This window comes from Moschus berezovskii, chromosome 1 (assembly GCF_049115385.1).
Source record: "Moschus berezovskii isolate FMDL1 chromosome 1, NW_MosBer_1.0, whole genome shotgun sequence".
NCBI lineage: Eukaryota > Metazoa > Chordata > Mammalia > Artiodactyla > Moschidae > Moschus > Moschus berezovskii.
In genome coordinates, this window is record NC_142460.1 from 132,391,915 (window position 1) to 132,405,731 (window position 13,817).

A 13,817-nucleotide genomic window follows, 5' to 3' on the forward strand; every position below is an offset into this window, starting at 1 on the left:
GGTCAGTTTTAATGCTAGAGGGCCTTTTGAGTCAATTTGGTATCAAGAGTTCCCCCAGAACTCCAGGCTGGGATATTTCGCTAGACTTCAGAGTATGATCTTCCTTAGGCATTCATATCTCCATATGCCATTCAGCAGAGTCCCCCATAAATCTCTTTTGCTGTAAAAAATAAAAAATAAATAAAATAGAAATATTTCTTTCTATAAAGGAAATCTGCAAAATCATGTGCATTAGTTTAGGAAAAGTAAGCCAGTGGTTAAAATTCTTGTCTGGTTTTATTATGCTTGTTCTCACTGTTCTTACTTCTTCCTTGCCATCTTCTGCTTATTATTTACTTTTTAAAAAGCATTTAATGTAAGGGAAAGGACTGCTAGTTTCAAACCCTGAAGTTCTTTGCTAATGCACTGAAAGTAGACAGCCAGAGCAATTTGAGCCTGTCTGTCAAGTTGGTCAAGGTGGAGAGTAATGTGGTCTGGGGTTCCCTGAGCCCATTGCACCTTTGACCTTTTCTGTTGAGGCTATTGATCTAGGTTAATAGTTAGCACCAGTTGTGCTGTTGGAGCTGTGGGCCTGTGTTTGTGTGTGTGTGTGTGTGTGTGTGATTCCTCATTGAGTACAAATGAGGCTCTGGCTAACTCAGAGGGTAATTGGTCCTTTTATAGTTTTCCAAGATCAAGGTGAGGAATTAGAATAGATGGGTCCTGACAGGCAGGGGAAGATTCATTTCTGGAATGTTTGCTGTTGTATCAGCAACAGAGCAGTGGATCTGGTCACAGAGCGGATTCTGTCTTTCATGCTGGGAACTCTGCTCACCAGAGGGCTGCCCACGGAACCAGGTGGGTTAGGGATTGCTGGATAACAGTATAATTCCTGAGGTTAGTGAACCAGCGAGGTGGGTTTAGCTTTGTTCCACCTACTCTATCCCCACCCTCCGTCTCTACCACCCTCAAAATTATCATCCCACTAACTGGGTGCAGAACGAGATACACAGTAGGTCAGTGGGCTGAATACACGGAGAAGCTTGGTTACGCTCTATGGCTGAGTGAAATGTAGGCTACAGAACAGACAACATTCTTCCAAATACTCCCATTGCCTACAACCTTCTCCTTACCAGCTCTTTACTACTCGGGAGTTTCATTTTTTTTCCTGTTCTATGAGAAGCACTCATGTTCCATCTTGAGCAACTTCCCACCTCTTTCAGCTCATCCTTCTTCTGTCCTCTTCACCTCTTCCAAGCTACTGTCTCCAGAAGTCTAGTTGTTCACAACTCATTCACTTACTCAACAGATGTTTATTAAACTCCTACCGTGTTCTTTGGATTCTTTTCCCCTTTCTACTTTAACCTGTCAGACTGTTCTTTTCTGCTTTCTCCTGGGAGTCTGACATTGTTGGAGGCAGTGGTGCTTGAAAGAGAGGAAAGGGTATGGTTGACATGGGATGGGGATGGTAGGCAGGCAATTTTAAGTGCAGAAAGACTAAAGAAAAGTAGATGCATACATGGACTAACTTAGGAGACTCTCACTCACTAAATCCTGTGATGTCCAAATAGTATATGCTGCAACAGATCCTTAATAAAGAACAATCCCAGGAATGATTTGGGATGCTTCTGTTTGCTTGACAGAACATATGTGTTTGTCACATCTCAGTCACAACTTTTTAAAATGTAGAACTAAATCATTCCTTAAACATTCTTTTAAATCTGAAAGAGAGTTCAATGTACCAATTTATGAATCTATTCTCACACTGATGGACATTTGGATTATTTCCAGGCTTATGTAAAAGGTACGTACAGCAATGAGGCTAAGTGTACTCACCAAAAACTGGAGAGAAAAGAATCTAGGACTGCACCCTGGAGTGCTCCATCATTAAAAAGTTGGGGTAGAGAATGGAAATCTCCTTGGTGAAAAGAGACCAAGAAGGAACTACCTACAAGGTAGGAAGAAAACCAAGAGAGTACCATGTCAAGTAAGAAAAGTGCACTGACCATTGAGAAAAGAGAATTGACCATTGAGAAAAGAGAACTGATCACTGAAAACCCACCATGGTACAGATGTTTGGTGACCTTGATAAGGCACTTTGGTTGGAGTGGTGGAGGTCAAAGCCTGATGAGAATGGAATGCAGAAACTCTCTAACTGCTCTGAGATTCTAGTCTCTCTTCAAATACAGCCATCCTATCACAACCCCTAATTATCTTCCTAAATTCACAGGTCAGGTCTTGTGACTCCCTAGTTTAATTTTCTTCTTCCTGAAGAATTAAGTTCCAACTGTTCAGTATGACATTTAATCTTTCTTTTTTACTGTTATTTTTCCGGCATCTTCTTCGGAGGCTGCTCCACCAACCCTGAGCTCCCATTGGAGCTACCACCAGTTTCCAAATTTCATACTGCTATAAAACACGTGTTGCTGTTGGAATGCCCTTCCCCAAATTCCTTTGTACGCTCACAGAATTCTAAGCATGTATTATCAAAGTTTCATTATTGTTGTTTAGTCGCTATGTCGTGTCTAATGTAATTATTTATGTGATTGTCTCCTCCAACCAGTATGTGAGTGCCTGGAAGGCAAAGATCATTACTTAGTTTTTCTATCCTCTCCAAAGTCAAAGAGTAGGAACAAACATAGTACAGATTTTCATTAAGTGTTGGTGGAATAAATAAGCCTGTGAAAAAAAATATATGTATGGTATATTATTTTAGATAATTTTAATGGAAACAAATCTTAGTTCTCTGAGGGTGGTTTTAATTTTTAGAACTAGCCAAAGGCTGTTTGGCATTAAGTCTGATGAAGAAGTTGGGAAATATAAGTTTTTATTACAGATGAAGTGTAGGAAAAAATTAAGCATGGCTGTTTTGTGATGACACAATTTGTTATATGGCTCATAAAGGGCACTAAAGTTTACTGGCACTGATTTCTTAAGGCAATTTCACAGATGAATTTCCAAAAACATTTTGAACAGTGACAATATTCCTGGACTAAGTACTTGGCTTTTCAGAATGACTATTTTGAAGGAAAAGATTTACTTGAATCTGTAAGTTCTGGTGTCTGTGTTAAAAAAAAAAAATCAGTATCATTCTTTTTCAGTCACATCTTATTTTCTGGAGTGAATTTTTATAAGCTAAATTTCACATTCTCTACTGTGTGCTTAACTCTTTTCTTTGTAACTATTATTTTCGATTCTTTCTTTTGTACGCATCATCTTTCAATGCAGCAGCATTTGAAACTTCTATTAAAAGTGTTTATTTGAAAAAAATTATTCATAATACCATTAACTAAGACCAGATTTAACACCAATTCCAGTGGCTGATCTCTACCCCAAATGGATATACGACCATTTGTTATGATCTTTTGTTTACTGATTTTCAAGCAGTTTTCAATCTGTGTGACACTGATCAGATCCAAGTCAATTTGGACTAATTTCTTGAGTCACTTTTCATGAAGCAGTGCATTAAACGCTTTACCAAGTTCAAATGTGTAACATCTGCTCTCCTTTCTCTGATAATTTTACAGTCCTCTCAAGAAGTCAACTACTTTATCAACTACAGAATGTGTTTTATATGTCTCCATTATTTTTGCCCATGATTCTATCACCTTTTAGAATTTCGTTTCTCAACTTATTTGCCAAGTCTTGGTAAAATACTTATTAGTTAGGCATCTGATACCATTATTCTTCTGGGGCAACACGTTGTGACTCTAGGTTCACTTGGATTAGATCTATATATAATCTTTTCAGTTATTATGATTTAAAAGATGCATGCAATAAAATCTGCGCTAGTTATTTTTGTTCATATCCTGGGAGAGATGTTACTCAGACTTGCTGATTGGTGTATGTTTTGAGGTTTGAAGTATTCACTTACCTGCTCTTTGTCATTAGCTGGATTTTTTTCTAGATGCATTTTATGGTTCTCTATCTTTCCCATATGTTAAATGGATATTATGCTTGCAACAGCATGCCTTACAGAACAGTAAAATGTCTGTGCATATACAGTAAGTTGACTCATGAAGCCTTTGGATACAAATTGAAGTTTTTGATGCTTCTGTCATCTCATTGATATAGGTGAGCTGTACTCAATAACATTTGCTTTTAAGGGCTTGGGAGTAATTACTGTATACATACAGTGAGAAAAGTTTGCTTTATAATTAACTTTTCAAGCAAATTCAAGAATATTCCATGTAAATAATGCATTTTTTATGAGTTAGGCCCCAGGTCATTGTGTTTACTGATAAGAGTTCAAGTAATTGAATAAATATGAAGATCCTGTATTTAGAGTACCCTTGTACAGGTTAAAATGTAGTGCTACAGATGTTTTATTAACTTTTACAGATAAGTTACTGAATTAGCAAGTTGTATAAGAATATAATAAACACGTTTGATGGAGTCACATAAATTAAAACATTGGTTAGGGTTTATCAAGGATTACTTGAGCATTAATTAACTGACAACTAGAACACCATTTTTGACATCCTGAAATTTCCTTTGGTTAATCTTATATACATTGTAGATTAGTCTGTTTCTCCTTCTTTATATAAAATATTTAGCTTTTGAAGTGTTTTGACATATGGTAAACTCCAATAAGAAGGCAAATTTTTTTTCCGTTTTGAGAAATGTAAATATATCATTCTGCAAGAAATTCCAAAATGTTGGCTATGGGACAATGGAAACCACATGTAGTTTTTTCTCCAAATCTCAATATACAAGTAACTGCTTTCAACACATCTTTTCTGTCTCCAGTTTTAATATTAACTACTTGATTAAATGTTAAACAGAGCAAAGGCCATTTTTGTCAGGTGTCACTAATATTCATATTGTTTCCAAAGAATGAAAATCTTTTAGTTTTAAGTATTTACCACACTTTTGTGATTCAATGATAATTAACTGGTATTGGAAATATCAACTCTTTATAATTTGAAATTCTAGAATTGGAGATTCATTGGCTCAATAAAAGCTATGATGTTTTGTTTTGCTTTTAATTACTAAATGGCAACTTTACATTCTTTCTGTTAGATCCATAATTTTGAATATCAATTTTGGAAATAAATAGTGCTTTTCTAAAATCAAGGTTAGAATTTTTCACTTTCAATGTTACATTTACATATATTACACAAGTTCTGTTCATTAAATTAAGACAATTCATCAATGACCATAGTATTTGTATTTCTATAAACAAAAGATATCACCAACATTTTAATGGGGGTGGGAGGAATTCACATTTATATAGACCATGCTTTTCTAAGTTTGAATGTTAATTTCACTTGAAAAATAAAGCTGAATCTTGGAGGCTTTTTCTAAGGATAAATGGTTTAAAGTTAGAAGGACATACTCTAAAAATGAAAGTGTATGCCTTGGAATCAATGATTCAATGTCAAGAAATGGTATTATGTCAGAGGTCAAACAGACAGAGAGTAAACGTATTTAGGATTCACTTTCTTTGTATAAATATTTAAAATGAGGCATCAATATATACAAATGAAGAAGAGTGCATTATTCTTTATGTATGAGTAAAATCAGAAGACTTCATTTTGTTTTCATAAAAATATAGCAACTCTATTTCACAAGATGCCAATCATACACATGAGTTTTTTTTAAGTCAATTTTCTGCAGAGTTCCAAGTCTTTCAGTTTATTTGAATACATTTTTTGTTGCCTGTTGTTATTTACAGATATTCATATGCTTAAAATATTTTTCTATTTCTGCTAAATTTATGAATTATTTACATAAACATGGGAATACTATTAAATCAATACATTCCTTATAACATATGACTTTTCTATTTCTGAGATTTTCGAGTTTTCCCTCATTAATTAAGAGCTAAAGCACATTAAAAGATGTATTATACAAGCATTGTAAACAGATGTGTTCAAATGAAAAGGCTATGGGATAAGAGCTTTTAGATTTTCAAAAACAGAAAACAAGTGAGAATTTGTGTCACAAAAATGTTGTATCTTTATAATATAAAGCATGAGCAATATCGAGATAAAATAATATCTAAGTTTATGAATATTTTTAAACATCAGAAGATTCTAGGCCCTGGATAAGCAAGGACTCTGCTCTAATTACTTCACCAGGCAAATTCATCCACTGTTGGATTATTCTCAAACAAATATTTTTTTAGGATTCAGACTAAATATATCATTTTTTAATGTTTATTACTATTTGTATCAGTACTCTCATAAAATATGAGTAACTTATTTTCCTTTTCATTTCTTATTGCTTTATCTATTCATTCATGGAGCAGGGGGGAGCGGGGGAGGATAGGATTGTGGTACAAAATAAGGATGCTATTTTTGTGTTTTGACAGAGTAATTTGGAACGTTTTGCCTTCCTGCTTTTCAAAGTATAGGTTTTTGTCAAGATAGTTCTAGTCACATAGATGAAGAAAGCAGCTTGTAAGTGATTGAAATTTTACTCCTACTATTTTGTAAGATGTATGTTTGCTGCAAAAGGTTAGATGATACCTGTGTTAGAAGACTCAAGGTGTTGATCAAATCTAAGATATACACTTTCAAATAGTATATACAAAATGTAAAAGGAATACTCTTCAGACTTCCTTGTACCTTTAAAAAATAGACTCACATATGTTATTATTGCTTACTAATTGTCATACTGATCTTCACATCATCAGCTTGTTTTATATCTTGTAAAACCTCTAGTTATTTGGTTTTAAACTGATAACTTTGAGAATAATTATTCTTTCTTGTCCTAGGTATCTGAATCGAACTAGTTGAAATAAAGGGAAACAAAAATCTCTTTTCTTCTCTGTAGAATTTTATTTTCTGTTTTTATGTCTGAGTGGTTGTTGTAAATACAAAAAACTCTGTTTTCTGCAGTATCCTCAGAGAGTAGGGACAGGAAAAATAAAGGAAGATTCTCCTTCTTCTTATGCACCCCCTTTAACTTAATAATAATTAATCTTTAAGTTAAAGTATAACTGGAGCAAAGTTTCTTATTTCTTAATTTGGAATTTAGGAGCCCCTGTGGAAGGGGAGAGGTACAAGGGGTATAAGATACCACTATAAGAATGGAAGAGGCAAAGGGCAGAGGGTGATACATAAAATATTTAGAAAATGATGGGAAACATTTGTAAAGTGAATCTGCAGATATCTTGTTCATAGTGGACAGGCTGTGGTGCCATGCATGTTCATATATTTAGTAAATAATGTTTGTTACTTCTGCTTGTTGATTTCAAGTTTTTCTCTGTGGTATGTGGCACTAAAGTGGAATAAATTTATAAAGTAAAAGTGGTTTTTTTTTTCTTTTTATTTTAATCAAGTCTCTAGAGTTAAATTCGGAGAAGGCACTGGCGACCCACTCCAGTACTCTTGCCTGGAAAATCCCATGGACGGAGGAGCCTGGTGGGCTGCAGTCCATGGGGTCGCTAAGAGTCCGACACGACTGAGCAACTTCACTCACTTCACTTCACTAGAGTTAAATTAGTGTAAATTAGTACACAATTGCCTATTTTGTATGCCTGTGGTATTTTCATGTTCTACTAATATGGTGATGAAGCAAAATATTGATTAGATTGTTTTAAATCTCTAAAAGAATTGAATGTCTTTCTCATAGTGTTGTACGGTAAAGCAAGTTTTAAAACTGAAAATATTGAAATTAGTTTTTCTCAGATATTTACAGATATTATCTTTCATTTAAATGCACTTAAGATGACTACAGTCTATTCAGTTCTAGAAAACTTTGTTGTTGTTGTTCAGTTGCTAAGTCACGTCTGACTCTTTGAGAACCCTATGGACTGTAGCCCACCAGGCTCCTCTGTCTATGGGATTTCCCAAGCAAGAATACTGGAGCGGGTTGCCATTTCCCTTCTCCAGGGGATCTTCCCAGACCAGGGATGGAACCCATGTCCCCTGCATTGGCAGGCAGATTCTTTACGACTCAGTTCACCAGGGAACCCCCCAGAAAGCGTAGGAGTGGTTCTAAAGATAATTTCTTTGAAGTCTATTTTTCATAATCAATCACTTGATTAGTTGTACACTTTTAAGTATCTCTTCAGTTGTCAACCTGTTTTTTGTTTTTATAAGTACAGTTGATTCACAGTATTATGTTCATTTCAGGTGTACAACATAGTGATTTGATATTTTTATAGATTATGCACCATTCAAAGTTATTATTATTAACTGTATTCCCTGTGCTATACATTATATCCTGTGACTTATTTATTTTATAATATGTACTTATTTCCATTTATAATTGAATTATACTTCTTTCATTGAATGATCAGGATGCAAAATATACACAATGATACAGAAGAGAGATATACATGCACTTATGTCTGTGTAGGTGCATGAAATTCAAATAAATAAATAAATTTCAGTTATTGACCTTGCTCCTCGCTGTATCATGTTCAGGTGATTCAGCAAGGGTGAGACCTCCACAACCAAGGGTGAAGTTCAGTTCAGTTCAGTTCAGTCGCTCAGTCGTGTCCGACTCTCCGCGACCCCATGAATCACAGCACGCCAGGCCTCCCTGTCCATCACCAACTCCCGGAGTACACTCAAACTCATGTCCACAGAGTCGGTGATGCCATCCAGCCATCTCATTCTCTGTCGTCCCCTTCTCCTCCCGCCCCCAACCTTTCCCAGCATCAGAGTCTTTTCCAGTGAGTCAACTCGTTAGGCCTCCATTATTAATCTGCAGAAACAGAAAATGCCACAGAGCTTTAGCTGTACCCAGACGGAGGAGCAGTTCCAGCCACTTACGAGTCAGTGACTTGAGCTCAGACGGCTGCACTGTGGTCCTGACCAAATCACCTTACTCTTACTCTTGTCTTGAAACCTAAGTTTTGGATATTCCCATACTTCACAGGAGTGCAGTGGAAAATAAGTAACAAAGCTGGTACATCACATATATGAAGCACTCTCATTTTCCAGAGGTGTTGCATAACATCCTTTTCTGAAGAGTTCTGCGTATCAGCTGTTTGGATTTTGGTGACCATTTCTAAAACTGCTGAAAGGAGGGGCTATTATTTATGTGTCTCAGGGAACCCAGACAAGACTTTTCTCTCTTTTTCTCTCTCTCTCTCTTTCTTCCTTTCTCCCCACATCCTTCCCTTCATATATTTAATTCATAGCTATTTTAAGAGAATTTCATTCTGGTGACATAATTTTGAATAAAATAGTGGGTGACTAGTACAATGTTCTCCTTTGGATACTTGTCAAGAATTATTTTTAATATTCAAATAGGACTTCAACAGTGTACAGTGTGGCTATATTCAGAATACTAAAATGTCAGGACTGGAAGGGATCTCAGCAATTATGCTGTGTAGCATCTTCTGTTCCTAAGAAATGAAGATTTGCTTTTAAGATATATAGAAGCAGAGTATGTCCAAGAGTTTCTATATATAACTATTGTGATTATCTTTCTCCTTATTATAAAACCAGTACGTGTTCTTTGTAGAAAACCCACTTGTAATTTTATTACCTAGAGAAATCACTAATAGTGTTTTACTATATATACCTCTTGTCTCTTTTTTCTATACCTGTATACATACATTTTTACCATATTGGAACCATGTGGCTAATATATTAGTTTTACAATAAAGATAGCTTTAATAGTTTCTAAAAATAAAACAACTTCCTTGCAAAAAATTCTAACTGTACAGAAAATAGGAAGAAGTAAAAAAGAATCACTTGAAATCTTTCTATCCAGAGATAATCACTGGTCAAAATAATAATGAGATATGTTAAAAAATAGGTTCAGTTCAGTTCAGTTCAGTTCAGTCGCTCAGTCGTGTCCGACTCTCCGCGACCCCATGGATCACAGCACGTCAGGCCTCCCTGTCCCATCACCAACTCCCGGAGTACACTCAAACTCATGTGCACAGAGTCGGTGATGCCATCCAGCCATCTCATTCTCTGTCGTCCCCTTCTCCTCCCGCCCCCAACCTTTCCCAGCATCAGAGTCTTTTCCAGTGAGTCAACTCGTCGCATGAGGTGGCCAAAGTATTGCAGTTTCAGCTTTAGCATCAGTCCCTCCAATGAACATCCAGGATTGATCTCCTTTAGAATGGACTGATTGGATCTCTTTGCAGTATAAGGGACTCTCAAGAGTCTTCTTCAACACCACAGTTCAAAAGCATCGATTCTTCGGCGATCAGCTTTCTTCACAGTCCAACTCTCACATCCATACATGACCACGGGAAAAACCATTGCCTTGACTAGACGGACCTTGGTTGGCAAAGTAATGTCTCTGCTTTTTAATATACTATCAAGGTTGGTCATAACTTTACTTCCAAGGAGCAAGCGTCTTTTAATTTCCTGGCTGCAGTCAGCATCTTCAGTGATTTTGGAGCCCCAACAAATAAAGTCTGACACTGTTTCCACTGTTTTTCCATCTATTTCCCATGAAGTGATGGGACCAGATGCCATGATCTTTGTTTTCTGAATGTTGAGCTAGTCAATAATAAAAACATTCTTCTAGATACTAATTGATGAATAGATACTCATAGAATACTATGTGTGCATATATTGATGATGGAAAATATACTTTTTTACTCAATAACATCATGTGGACATAATTCTATATCAATAAATATAGGCTAATACTATAATTTTTGCTGACTTCATTATGTTTTCTTATACAGATAAACCTTGTTTACTCAAAACATTGTTTTTTCAGGTGTTTAGTCCCTTGTGTCAATACCATCTTCATGAATATAAATGTCACTTGTTGCCTTTTATTTAATTTTTTTAATTTATTAAATTTTTTTTTTTTTTTTGCTGTGCTGTGGGGCATGCAGGATCTTAGCTCCCTGATCAGGGATCAAACCTATGTCCCCTGCAGTGAAAGTGTGAGTCTTAACTTCTGGACCACCAGGAAAGTCCCATAAGTATTGCTTTTATTGTATGTTAAATTTTTAAATATACTGAGATTAACTGTTAGAGTCTCTGTTCTGTCTTACTGGTCAATTTGTCTACTCCTCTGCCAGTTCAATCTTATGCTATATATGATATAATATTTTGACAAATGTTATAGCTGTTTGATTATAATACCAGAAAGACATTCTTAAACATGCAAGCATTAAGCAAATATAGTACCACTGAGTCCTTGAATAAAAATTTAATAATAAAACTCAGGCAACAGAGAGCTAGACTCTTAAGATTATGGATTAATTTTGAACTCAGAAGAGAGGTCTAATTTTGAGATATAGGTTTGGGGTTGGTGATTTACACATGTAGCAGAAGTCATGGAGTGCATGAGCTTGCTTATAAAGAGAAGACATTATGCAAAGAGAAGGGAGCCTAGGGAAGGCCTGAGGAGCATCCATATTCCATGGTCAAGAAGAGCAGGGGTATCCCTGAAAATAGAACTGAAAGTGGAGGCTGAAGAAGGAGAAAACTCAGTGTTTTCTGGGAAGTAAGAAAGAGAATGTCTTAATGAGACAGTAGTTACCTGTGTTAATCCTGCTAAGAGGTCAAGTTCAGAGGGGACTTGAGTCAAACCTACTATGTTTGTTTCAAGGAGGTCCTTTATGATAAGTATGTGAAAAGGTTGCCTGGGGGAAGGATATAGCCAAAAATCCAGCCCAGAGTGGGTAAAAGGGAAATGAGATATGTAGATGTCTCTATAGGTTGAGGTTAATTCTCTTGAAATATTTGCCTGTGAAGTGAAGGAAAGTCAGAGCAGAGACTTGAGGGTATGTGGGACCTAGAAGGTTTTTAACTTAAAAATACTGATATGAAGGCACCAGAAAAGAGAGGTTAGAGATATAGGAGAGGGGATTATGGTTAGCTATTTTTTCAAGATTCTTGAGAAGACAGGGGAGGGAGAAGAAGGTGAGGCCTGTAGCCCATAGGGAGGGACCCTTGCTCAACAATAAGAGGTCAGGAGGATGGTAAGCACAGATATAATAAGCATGTGCATGTGATGGCAAGATGTTCAGGTAAGATGTTCCACCTGCTAGAACTAGGAGGTGAGGAGACTTGCTGGCAGAGAAGATGTAGGGACCTGAGTCAGCAATTTGAGAAACGGAAGAAGGTTTGCAGACTGTGGGGCATCAGAGAGCTAGCTGATTGGAAACTCAGTACCTGTTAGAGAGCCCTATCCTTCCTTGTGCCATGAGGGAAAAACTTCAATGAACATAGGTAACATGGCTGAGTAAGCATCTAGTATGTGGGTAATCTAGTAAAATGAATTATTTTAGGTAAAATCCAGGTGGGGTGGTTTTCATAAACACAATTTATGGACCATCTCTAGTGTAAACTTTTAATAGTCACATAAAAAACCAAACAAAACTTTGAAAACTAGACTGATTCTACTCTACCATGCATGGTGTAAAGTAAAAGTCAATGCCCTCTAAAAATCTACAAAAGCATAACTATACCAATATTCCTCTTAAGAAATACAAAATTTATGCTAACTAAATATTTTGGAGTTTTTTCCCTACAGCATTACTGGAGAGTTCATTTTTAAAAAGTGCTGGACAAGAGGGAAAAAAAAGCGTGAAGTTTGGAGTCAGATTGACTTAGTTTAAACCTAACTTTGCTGATTACCAGAATGACCATGGACAGGTCACTATTGCCGGGTTTTAGTTTGCTCATCTTTTAGATACCTGATTGGGTTTTGGGAGAATTGAGGGAAGTGATATATGTAAAATACCTAGGACTGTTCACAGTACACAGTTAGGGCTCAATTAGGTTATTCTTGTTTTACAGGATTGATCTACAGGGTTCACATAAATGATCTCTTGTTGCCTGTTCAATCAACCTGTAAACAATTATTGAACACCTAGTAGTTACTGGATGCCTAGTCTTGTGCTAGGGACTGTGGAAACACAGAAGAATGAACCTGATTGTTGCTCTAGAGCTCTTTGTACTGCACTGAAAGTATATTTTCACATAAAAGCTTTACAAACGCACACTTCTCAAATCTGTTAGTTGCTTAACCGAGTTGACTATGCAATATTTTAGCCCAGTGGCTGGCATATCAGAACCACTTAACACATCTTATTTTTCCTCTCCTCTCCTCCTAAGATAAGACACAAGCAATCTCAGGTTTATAACCAATTGATGTACAGATTCAGAATTACAAATAGCTTATGATAAGTGTGAAAACAAACTGCTGAAAGGTATGCCCACCTTTGGGGAGTTGACCTCTGGGTACAGACTTCGAAGGTTGGTTGCCTGTTGTGCCCTAAATAGCATCCTTGATGTGGTCTAAAAGTTCCACGTCTTTTTGTGACCCTGCCTGTGTTTCCTGTGGTTTTGCCTCAGGGATATCCTTTCCATTTCTGAAAGCTGAGTTTCTGACACTCATATCTGTTTCAGATTTCTCAAGTTTCCTTGAAACAATTTTTTTTTCTTACTAAAAATCACAATTTGAGGTACAATCTTTTTTCTGGCTCAGTAAGAGGGATGGTGTTCTCTGGAGCCCTTAGCAGTTCCTCTGTTATTCCATCTTTCAGTGAATTCAAATTTTTTATGAAATTTAAAAAATTATGTGAATGCATTTCTCATTGTAAAAAATTAAAATACACAAGTTTAGATTATAAAATGTCGAACACCTCACCTTTTTTTCCATCCTTATCCCTTCTGTTTCTCATAAGTAACACTGTTAACACTTTGGGGAATATTTTTCCAGAAATTATTCTGTGTATTTTAATGCCTAAAAATTTTTGTATGAAATATGCATATGTATAGTTTTTACAAAAATGGAATTATAGGACACAAATTTTTCCAAAAGTGACTTTTCTCAATAACATATGATAGAGCTATGTGACATGCTTCATTTAGATCTATCTCATTCTTTTTATTTAATTTTAATTTATTTAGTTGCACCAAATCATAGTTGCTGCTGCTGCTGCTAAGTCG